The sequence below is a fragment of the Vicugna pacos genome, unplaced genomic scaffold (assembly GCF_048564905.1).
Source record: "Vicugna pacos unplaced genomic scaffold, VicPac4 scaffold_19, whole genome shotgun sequence".
In the NCBI taxonomy this organism is placed as follows: domain Eukaryota; kingdom Metazoa; phylum Chordata; class Mammalia; order Artiodactyla; family Camelidae; genus Vicugna; species Vicugna pacos.
In genome coordinates this window covers 54,785,434-54,797,781 of record NW_027328740.1, presented here as the reverse complement: position 1 = coordinate 54,797,781, position 12,348 = coordinate 54,785,434, and the positions used below count along the sequence as shown (strand labels likewise).

The following is a 12,348-nucleotide window of genomic DNA, read 5'->3' as shown; positions in this document are numbered from 1 at the left end:
GAGAATGCAATTTTGCATTTATTTTATTTTGCTCAATTTATGTTTTATTTCTTTTCTATTTAAATTTTAAAATATTTTCCAGCTTTCTAGAGGTTATAATTGATAAATAAAATTTGTATGTATTTCCAGTGTACAATATGATATTCTGATATATGTATATAAAGGTGATTATTATAATTAGCTAATTAACATATCCATTACCTCACATAGATAATTTTTTTTTCTTTTGTGGTGAGAACACTTAAGATGAACTCTCAATAAAGTAAAACACAGTATATTAAAAAAGGGACAAAATAAACAAAATGCATAGATCTGGGATAAAGAGACCCTAGTTCATATTTTGATTTACTTCCCCACAATTTTCTATTTAAATGCTGACATAGATTGAAGCAAGCATGACTGGGGTAGTGTATATAATTTAAAAACTTTAAAAAGACCATCTCAAACAACAAAGAGAACACTAAGATGTATGGAATCCGTTTGTTTGCTGAGTAAGTACACAATTGGAAAAAAGTGTTGTTAGCAGAGTCCATTCAAAATGTTGGCTCTGTGTATATACAAGACCATGAAGAAGACAAAATAGACGTGATAAAAGTGCAATTAACCCTAGAGTGTGTCAGTCATCTCTAATCTTATTTATCGCTGCTAAAGATTTTCAAAAGATTGATGTCATTTTAGTAAATGACCAGATAATTTACTTTTCTTGTGTTTGCCAATTTTAACTTGTTTGTTGTGAGGCTATAAACCAAAGTTAGCTATAGTTTGATGGCCTATGGGAGACCCAGAGTTAGCCAAAATTTTTCTCATGGTTCTTAATTAAAAAAAAAACTTCCCATATGCTCATTCCATCCTTGAGATTAAAACATATGAATACAATCAGATTGAAAAGTCCATTCTGAAGTTCATGCTTTGTTTCTACTTCAGCTCAGATTCTTAAAGCACCTCATTCATGTTGTGTCATAATCAGAGATTTCATTACTTTCTTGCCTCTTGTCTGACCCACACACTTTTCAAGGTCTAATTTTATTTATATTTAATTTACAGTGACTGCTATAACATACACATTACTAATTTTCTGGTTAATGGTACTCATGTTGACTAAGACTTTTTCTTTCACTTCTGCAAGTCAAAATTTGAGCAAAAATTTGGCATAATCTGCCTTATGTCTAAAACAATTTAAGTTCCAATATGACCTTGAAAATTATCTGGCTGCAATATTTATTCAATTGAAGTGGAAAATAGTACAGGAGTTTTAAGAGAAAGTGTTTTATTCAGAAAAAGAGAAAAGCAATCTCATAAAACATTCCCACTTTTTGATACTATAATCAGAGTGACAGGATATTAAACAACAATTGTTGGTTCTACTTTTGTAACTGAATATTAAGATATTAATGGCGAATTTTGCATCGATTGGTTTAAGTTCTCTTCAGAGCATCTTTTACTTCTTTGTTCCTCAGGCTATAGATCTATGAATTCAGCATAGGAATCACTAGGGTGTAAAACACAGAGGCCATTTTATCAATAGCAAAAGCATGGCTGGATTTGGGTTGCAGGTAAATAAACAATAACGTCCCATAGAACACGACCACCACTGTCAGATGGGAACTGCAAGTGGAGAAGGCTTTGTATCTTCCCTCCGTTGAGTTCATTCTGAGAATGGTCACAAGAATAAACATGTAAGTCACAAGAACAACCAAGAGGGAAGAGAGCAAATTGCACCCTGAAAAGATCAAAATGATCAGTTGTAACTCATGTGTGTCAGAGCAGAGCAGTCACAGTAAAAGTAACTGATAATGTTAGAGTCACAGAACGACTGAAATAACTTAATGGTGAGAAATAGTGACACAAATGTGTCATAGAGACAGGGAGTAAGTACCAGCCCCCAACACACTTTCTCTGCCATGATGACCCTGTAGAGAAGAGGCTTGCAGATGGTGATGTAGCGATCATAGGCCATTGCTGATAGGATGAACAGTTCAGTGATGATGAAAACCTCAAAGAAGGTTAGCTGGGTGGCACACGAATAGTAGGACATTGTATTTTTGTGCACCACAATGTTGACCATCATTTTGGGGCCAATGACAGTGGAGTAACCAAGATCAGTAATTGACAAATGTCTAAGGAAAAAGTACGTGGGAGTATGTAGCTTGGAGTCCAAATGAGTCAATATAACCATGCCCAGATTGCCCAACACTGTGACCAATATATGACTAGGAAGATTCCAAAAACAGGCGCCTGCAGCCCTGGGCTGTCAGTGAGCCCCAGAAGAATAAATCCTATCACTTTGGATACTGCAGTATGGTTATGTTTCTCCATGTGGTTCATCCTGGTAACCTGTGTGTAAAATCAATATTGATTATACTTGAGATGCTATCTTCTAAGAGAATTTCATACATGGTGCATGAGATAAAGTCATTTTTCATTGTCTCAAATTGTAAATAAAGATTCTTCTTCCCATCAGGTCAAAACTGTACACATCTACATTCACACTGCAGTGAAAGGGCCTAATGATTAGCTTTTTTGATTGTAATGTAAGTTCCTGACATTAAGCTTTTGACTGCTGAGTCACTCCATTTCAAAGACATCCACCTCAAATAAATGTATGTCCAGCTACACAATCAGGTAGCCAGCCTGCTCTGTCTCTTAACTTCTCTTTTAGAAAACCCTAGATAATGTAGGTAACTGACTGCTTGATTGGCCCTGCTTTTCCCTTCCTGCATTTTAATTCCTACTCATGTTTTTAATGCACCATTAAAAAGTGAATATAGGTGTGCCCCACCCTTGACCACAATCTAGCCAGAACTCATGATATTCTCTCTCTCTCTTCCTCTCTCCGCAGCCTCTCTGCCTGGCCCTGAGTATGCCACGTACCCACCAGAATGTGTGCAATAAATCTTGTTTTTCTAAAGTTCCCTGAAAATTGTTGCTTAGGTGCATCCTGCAATTGTAATAAAATTCACAAGGGCTGGTCTAGTCACTACAAACTAGCTCTGGTTGGGGAAATGTCTGTGGGGGCCCACTACAAATATTAAGGGGCACTTGAGTGCCCACAGGCATTCCTAGTTGATAGAATCACTACCAATAGGCTGAGACCAATGTGAAACACAAATTCATTAAAACTTTGGTAAAGCATGTTATAAGGGGGCAAGACATTTTGAAGATTTTTTTTGAGATGGCTACTATGGCCTCCTTCTTTTTTACCCAAGTCTTTTGAACTATATCAAGTGACTTATTATATTTCAGGTTTTAAAAGTTTCCAAGTAATTTGTAAAAGAAAAAATCTACACCCAAACCATAAACCTTATGTTATTAACAATCATCATATCTGTTTAAAGTTGCAAGACACAAAAAGACTTTCTAAACGTTTGGAGTGACAAGTAAGACGGTGATCAGAAAAACCTCCGAGTACTGAGTACAGATTTCAGTACTTCTCACTGAATGTAGCCTAGCTTATTTTCCCAACACAAGATCCAATGCTGTAGTATTATAGTTTCAGAGTTTTGCTATTAGTATCTTTGTCCTCATTTGCCACATCAGTTGTTTCTGACTATTGAGTCACCTTGATTGGTCTTCCAATCACACATCCCTCATCTGCATAAAGAGGGCTTGCCACTCTGATTATTTCTTAATGTTGATGGATTATGGAAATTGATGTAAAGAGACCCACTGGAAAGAAGAATACAAATGAATATCAAGCACTGATAGAGAACTCATTAAATGCCAGGCATTTACCCAAGCACTTCACATATATTAAATCATATGATCCACACAATCACTCTAGGAAATAAACAGTATAGTCAGCTGTCTGTTTTCACAGGGGATTGATTCCAGGACCTGCTGTAGATACCAACATCTGCAAATGCTTAAACCTTAAAGCCATCTTCCATATCCACAGGGGATTCTGCATCTGCAAGTTCAACAAACCATCACTGATGAACACAGTAGCATACGTACTGAAAAAAAATCTGCATGTAAGTGGATAGTGCAGTTCAAACCCATGTTGTTTGAAGGTCAACTGTATTAGCATAATCCATCTGAGTGTCAAGGAAACTGGGGCACAGGAAGTGAAATAACTAATGTTACTCAGGTAATAAGTGGTATTAATAAAAGTTATTCTGTCTTCAGAATATATCCTCATAAACACAGAGACATTCTTCTGCTTTATTAAGATCACCCTAAGCACAGAGGAAAGGAAAGTGGGACAGGAGGGACACCAGTTGAATTAGTATAGAAAAAGTTTCTTGTTAAGATAAATAACTGAAGCATTAAGTTTATTTGAAAAACTGAGATGATCTAAATGCACAGAACAGAGTATCAGAGATGATATAACAGATCTGTCCTGCACATGAGTCCTACTGATGACCGGAAAGTACATTGCAAGGTGAGAAACAGTTTTGCAGAACTTAACACCCTTCAAGGTCTATGGTGATGATTGAGTTTAAGCTGTATGTCCTGAGAAGTTGTTGAAGACCAGTGTTTCTACTCAACTTGCTGAAGAATCTGCTTTGACTTTCAACTGTTTTAATCCTCATTGTCTGTTGCAGAATGTTTTTAAGTGTTTTTCTATCCCCTTGAGACTCATTTTGTTAAAGTTATGATCTGGTTCAAGGATAAAAAAAAAAGTACATAATTACCTGAGGGAGGGTGACTTAAATACCTGTTAATTATTCTCCAAATGTTCTACTAGGAAAAATAAAAATTATTTCATGCCTGGGTCTAATGAAATAAATTATACATCACTAAACACTGAAAAACCTAAGTATAACTGTGTCAGCATCTCAGTTACACAATATAATACGCATATTAGGTGTATCACACACACATGCACACAAAATGCACGAGCAAATGAACAAATGACTTTGTAGAAAAAGAATATACAATATTTGATAATACAGTGTCCATTAACCAAGAATAATTTTGATGGATATATAATCCTTATGTCAACCTATAGGTTGACAATTATAAGTTGAATTCTAAGGATTTCTCTTTATCATTGGTTTTCAGACATTTTATGTGATGTGATTTGGTATAATTTCCTTTCTGTTTATCCTGCTTAGAATTATTTTAGCTTCTTATACCTTGGGTTATAGGGTTTCTTTCTTTTTTAAATTCTGTCAACATTCTTCCAGTGGTTTTGCTGCACCATGTTATGTATTCTTCCCTCTTGGATCTACACTTAAATGTACAGTATGTAGCTTGTTATTTTTCTACAGATCACTAAGACTATTTTCATGGTATTTATTCAGTATTTTTATTTCTCTCTGGCTTTATTTTAGGTAACCTCTATTGTGATGTGTTTAAGAGCAGTTATTGTTTTTTTCACTGTATAATCTGCTGTTACTCTTATTCAGCAAATATTAGTTTATATCTAGTACTCTATTTTCATCTTCTGAAGTCCCATTAGGTTATTTTTAATCTTTTTTTGCCTCCTCAAAAAGTTAGTGTTTTAATTAAGTTATTCAGTATGTTGAACATATTTATAATAAATTTAAAGTCCTTGCTCAATAATTCTATCATCACTGTCATTTAAGAATCTATTTTAATCATCTCCTGGATGAGATCACATGTTCCTGCTTTCACATATTTCTAGTATTTGGGATTGAATGCTAAATATTGTGAATTTTTATGTTAATAAGCATTGTATTTTTTTCTGTCTTCTTAAAAGAATGTTAAACATTTTAAACAGGGACTTGGTGGCTCTGTTTAGGACTTGTTTTCAAATTGTATGAGTAGAAGTCTACAGTAGATTTTACCTCTGAGATCCTCTATACTGGATGCCCAAGTGCTGAACAAAAATTCTGCTTTCTGGCTTTTTGTAACTCTAATGTCTTCCTGGGCTTTGTCATCTCTGGAATTATTCAGCTTATAATTCTGTGATTATTCTTTTTTAATAGGTTTGTGGACTTTCATTGTAGGCATGCCAAAATTAATGTTCAGTAAGAAACTCAAAGAAACCTTGTAATATTGTTACTTTAAATGTAAATGGATTAAAGTCTCCAAAGGCAGAGACTAGTAGAATGAATTAAAAAAAATCATGATCCAATTATCTGCTGTCTTTAAGAGGATTACTGTTTACACTGATGTGCAGAAAATACAATGAAAACATGATTGAAAATATACCTGCCATAAAGAAAAAAAAATACCTGACAGAAACAAACACAGTTTGCTGACATAGAGTTTAATAATTGTTTCTGTTGGCAGAGATGGGGGATTCTGTGGAATCATTAAAGGAAACATTGAATCAACAGCAAGGAATGTTGGGATTTTGGGGAATGAGTGACATTTAATTGAGATCTAAAATATGAAGATTCATTTGGCTGAATATAAGCAAAACAATGCATTTTTCTGTGCATTTTAATTAGCCTTTGCTCTGGAGCCAAAAAAGAATGCAATTATATTTATTAGAAATATTATCAAGTAACATTTGCCTTTATCATAGTTTATTAAAACAATATTCCATATTGGATATTAGATACAAAGATTGCATTGATTCTTAAAGATTCTATAAAAGGTGTTTTTTACTTCTTTATTCCTTAAGCTGTAGATGAAGGGGTTAAACATCAGGATCACTAGAGTGTAAAACACGGAAGCCATTTTATCAGTATGGAAGGATTGAGTGGAGTTAGGCTCCATGTACGTAAAGAGCAGAGATCCACAGAACACAACCACCACCGTCAGATGTGAACCACACGTAGAGAAAGCTTTTTTCCTGCCCTCTGCAGAATGCATTTGAAATATGGGAATCAGAATCAGTACGTAGGATAGCAGGATGCCCACCAGCACATGACAAAGTCTCCAGGACATGATGACACTGTAGCACAGGGGGTGACAGATGGCCAAATAGCAGTCATAGGCCATGGGTGACAGGATAAAAAATTCACTGATAAAGAACATAAGAAAGAAAGCCAACTGTGTGACATATGCATAATAGGATATGGTATTTTGATCCACAACAAAACTTACCAGCATCTTGGGACAAATGACAGTAGAATTACCAAGATCAATGAAAGGCAGATGTTTGATAAAAAAAAACACATAGGTGTGTGTATATGAGAATCCACTTGGGTCAAGATAATCATGCCAAGATTGCCCACCACTGTGACTGTGTAGATGATGAGGAAGACCCCAAAAAGGGGGACCTGCAGTTCAGGCTGCCTTGTGACTCCCATCAGAATGAATTCAGTCAACAATGATAGATTCTGCTGGCCCATTTAGTCCAGTTAGATTTTCTGGGAAAAAGCAGAGGGGTTGTTATTAGTTTCATTTAGTGTCACCTGAACAAAGACAGAATGGATGTTTTCTTAGTAATAGGACAAAGAATAATAATTTCCACATCTGATTTTGAAACTAAAATAAATGACAGAATCTTTTACTTCCCAAGAAAGGGTAGTCAAATGAAACACATGCTCTATTATGACATATGAGACTCTAAAGGGTCATAAATATTTGGAACATGTCCATTGATTTAGAAAAATCCATATTGGTGTTAACAGAGAAATGTTAGACTTAATTTCATCTACACAATCATATCCCAATTTTTCTTTCATACACTTCCATTTTTGTCTGAGAATTCTTGCAGTGCTCTCAAATCATACAAAAGTGTATATAAAGAGAATAACACTGGAATTTTAAAATATTTCAGTGATAGTGTCACCCTCTGCATTTTATAAAATTTATGTAGGAAGTCAGTAAAACTAAGTGGAACCACTCTGGTTGAAGATAATGAACCTGCTTTATCTCAATCCACCTGGATTCCCTTCCTTTCACATTCAGTTTCTTCTCCATGAAAACCTGGAACTCTGTAAGCATGATTATCAGTTGGAGGAGTCATTGGAGTTCAACATGCTCAATCAGGCAAAATGCTGGATAGAATTACTACAATGTAATAGAATGCTCGGCTTTAGCCTGCCCAGTCCAAATGGGCCAAGGCAGAAACTCCTCCCTATCAGGTGAAAGTTCTGGGAGTTGTTGAAGAAAAATTAATCAGTCAAACTAAGAAAGAAATGAAGGATTTTATTCTAATGAAATTGAGGATTTTAATCCAGGAACAGCCTCTCAGAAAGCTCTGAGAACTGTCCACCTATGAAAGGTCAAAACACAGTTACATAAGTTTTTGAAACAGAGGGCTGTGCATTAAGTGACGTATTATTGACAGTTTGCAGAATCCAGCTCTACCCATAGAAGGTGAGTAGTGGGTCATGGGTCATTGTGGTCCCTTACAAGATTAAAAAGGAAAGCTGTCTCCTAAGGAGTTATCTTATTGACAGAATGTTGCTCTTTGTGGTTGAGCTGATAGGTATTTCTGCTGATGGGGGAGTTTTGGTGCATAATGCAGACACACAATGCACAGCAGAAGGGAGAAGAGGTTAAAGAGCAGAGGAAAATTTTTATGGTTAAAGTTCTTTGATTTGCCTTAGAATATAAATTTTTATTTCATCAGAGCTGTTAGGGAGGAAGAAATTTTCCTCTACCCTTCTAAGTTCTTTTGGCTGGTCTAAGAATTAAATTGCTGTGAGATAGATTAACAGGAGAAAATCAAATAAAATTTATATAACGTGTATGCATGAGAGAGACCCAGGAAATTTGAGTAATTCACCCAAATGACCGAAGTCCTTGCCTTAAATACCATCTTCAACTAAAGGCAAAAGAGGGTATTGGGGGCAGTGGTTTGGCATTTCAAAGGGGAGGGATGCAATTCACATGCAGGTGGTAAAGCAAATATTTGGTAAACAGATATTTGCTGGGCCATGCAGAGACAATGGTATTCAGCGTGTACACTGATCTCCATGCACTGCCTGAGTTTCCCCCACCACACTAGGCAACTTTCTCTGTAGATACTGCTGGTGATAGTTCTATTCTGGGAACAAGCTATTTATCTAAATTACTTGAGGATGAGACAGACCTGCCTCTTTTTCCTAGATGATTCTGTCTGTTGTTTCTCTGTTGAATCCCATTCTACTTACAGGTTTTTTTTTTTTTTTTTGCTTTTTACTATTTTACAAATAACAGTCAAGTGTTTCAGGACCTTCTGTTAAGGTTTTCCTACAGAATGAGAGACACATTGAGTTAAACAAAGGAATTCAAAATTCCAGTCCTGATCTTACCACTCTGAAGTTTTCAGTGTTGCTGAGAATGATTCTAGTGTTTACTGAGTTTGTCTCCATTTTCAGTGTCAGTTACTACTTCCCTCTGAAGATGTCTTGATTCTTTGAGCTTGCCCATTCTAGTAAGAGAGTGTACTAAGTGAAAATACAGTATTGCTAACTATACACATTGTTGTACAGCAGATCTCTGATACTGTTCATCTTGCATAATTGAAATTTCAAATCTGTTGATTAGCAATTCCCCATATGATTCAGCAATCTCATTTCTGGGCATTTATGGAAAATCATTGCCATCAGGACATTAAAGTGATATTAATACCTTGCCCGTTCTTCATATTTGGGAAAGGATATCTCTGGTCATGTTTGGACATGTTGATGCAACATTTTATATACTTCCATTTAGGCCTAACCATTAGGGCAGGCAGGATGCAAAAAGTATGCAGAAGGATGACTGCTTTTCCATCCTCAGACCTGGTGATAGCAGTTTGGAATTATTTGGGGCTCAGGGCTTTCTCCATAACTCTTAAATAATTATATTTATTTGCCAGTCTACTAACTCAGTTTGTAAAGCCTGTTCTGAAAATAAAATTAACCAAAGGGTAAGCAACCAGTAGGGATATCAAGCAGACAACTATAAAAATCTATATGTTCATGCATGGGAGGTTATCCTTATATATAAGGACTTATATCCTTATATTCAAATTATGTTCACTTAAAAATATTGCAAAATTTTATAAAATATTATAATATAGTGCATATTGTAACATTATTTTTCAAACATTGCATTGGATGTGTTTATATAAAACTATATTTACCAAATATTATATAGGACATATACTAAGAAAAAAAGTTTTAATTTGAAATTCAGATGTGACTGGGCATCCTGTATTTTATCTAGAAACCCTAACCTTAATAGATTCTAATAGATCTAAAAGATCTAAAAAATCAGTAATGATTTTTTCAGATATTTACAATATCCAAATGCACTTTCAACATTCAGAAATCAAATGGATGTATGACATCTAGTAAATTCATAGGATTTAAAGTCCTAAAAATATTGTACTACTCCAGTCAAAAAGAGAGACAATGAATTTTTGTGGTGTAAAGTATCAGCTGTCACTGACCATAAGAGTGTCAATAATCAGCAGCCAGGAACCATGGGAAACTACCAACACCCAGGTGGTAATCAAAATCGACATTCCTATCTACTCTCCTTTAATTAAGAATTGGGTTTTCTTCTCCAAACTTACATTTATTTTTTCTCTGGGTAGGGAAAATAAATGCCTTTCCTCTCTCTATGTGATGATGCCTGAGGAAATAGCATATAATTTATTCAGATGATTAAGCCCAAATTATTTCAGTGATATTTTTTTAATTGCCTGTGCTATTTACTAATTATTCAGGACATCCTATATATTCCCTAGTGAAAAAATATAAGGGGCAATTTTAGGAAAGGAACAAAATAAGATAAATGATTTATACAGTTCATGGAGACCTACATAAATGCACTCACTCCCATACAGAGTCGATGATTAAAGTAACAATGAAAAATACTTTAACATCAGCTTTATCCTAGTAAAACTGGAACAATTCAAAACTCATGATACATTTTACATGACATTATCATCATCATGTAATATTTTTTCTTTGAATTTATTATTCAGATAAAACTATGTAGTAGGCACTGTTAAAGATATATAAAGAAATTAAAACCTCATCTTTAAATGAGTGCTATACCTGCCTTGTCCTTTCATATGGTAAACCCACAATGATTGTTGTAATGCCATGTGTTACTCTAATGATTGCCTCAACTGTAGTGTTTCTTGAGTTGAAATCCCACCACACTTGGGTAACGTTCAGTACAACCTCATTAAGAATAAAATCTAAGATACTACTTTCCTTCTCATAAGATTTCACTTATGCTGTCTTTCTCTTTAACTTCCATATGTACAAGAATTGAGGGAAATTCACATACAGCTGAAGATGGATACGTTTTGAAGAATATTTTATTTGTTCCTAATACCTAAATCAAGATATATAACATTTTCAACACCAAAGACATTTCCCTGATGCTTTATACTCCCTACATCTAGACCACGCCCATCATGAGGAAATTTTCCTTATCTCTTGACTCCCCAAATAATACTGTCCTACGTCCAGCAACTGCAGCTCTGGTTTCTATCCCTAAATTAATTTTTCCCATTTCTGAATTTCATGTAAGTAGAATCACACAATACATATTTTCAGTTTGGTTTCCTTCATTCAGTATAATGATCTGGAAGCTCATCTCTGTTGTGTTCTTATGGATACACAGTACACTTTGTGCATATGCCACAATTATTTATTCTCCTATTGATGGATATTTGAATTTTGGTTTATTACAAAAAAGTCTACTATAAACATTGCTATATAAGTTTATTTATGGACAGGTGGGTTAATTTCTCTTTGTTAGATTGAAGTGAAATTTTTGGATCATAAGGTAAATGTATATTTAAGTTTATAGAAAACTTCAATCTTTCCAAACTTATTATAGCATTTTACATTACCAATAAATATATATGAGATTCCCATTTTCTCCATCCCCATATTTGATGTAAATTATTTTTACTTTGAAATGGAAATTTGAGGAAATTATTTCATTGTGATTTTAATTTTCATTTACTTGATGACTAAATATGATGAACACTTTTCTTGTATCTGTGGGCCATTCATGTAGCTTCTTTTAAAGTATCTAAACTTTTGCCCACTTTAATTTGATTGTTTGTTAATCATTTTTTGGGGGAAATTTTATATGTGTGCTGGACAAAACTGCTTTTTCAGATTTTCTTCTAGAGGTTTTATCGCTTCAGTTGTTTGGCCCAGGATCCTGCAGTGATACAAAGCAGAGCTGTGCTACCACTAGAGGGGCAGAAAACTCTCTCCCATCTGAGAGCTCCACGTATACAAACAGATGTGGGTAAGGGGATGGAGTAGGTAGGAGAGGCCATATAGTTAGTGAAACCCTGGCCCACGGTACACAGACTCTGATGACTGAGAAGGTAGCAGAACCAAGAACCACTCCCTGTCATCACTTTAAAGGTTGCTTTCATTTCCTTGTACATTTGCATGTCAAGGAATTTTGGAATCTATCTTGAACATTGTAGTATCATGCTACAAAAATGTCTGAAGACTGTTATATCCTTCTTAAGAGGGTTGATTTTATTTGCTCATTTTCTTTCATATTTTATCAGAAAATTAACATGGT

The 12,348-nt window shown here is 34.9% G+C and overlaps 1 pseudogene; it reads right to left on the bottom strand.

Moving 5' to 3' along the window:
- Window positions 1-1,415: 1,415 nt before the first annotated feature.
- On the bottom strand, window positions 1,416-2,325 carry LOC116279396 (olfactory receptor 8K1-like; annotated as a pseudogene).
- Between the last annotated feature and the right edge of the window lie 10,023 nt (window positions 2,326-12,348).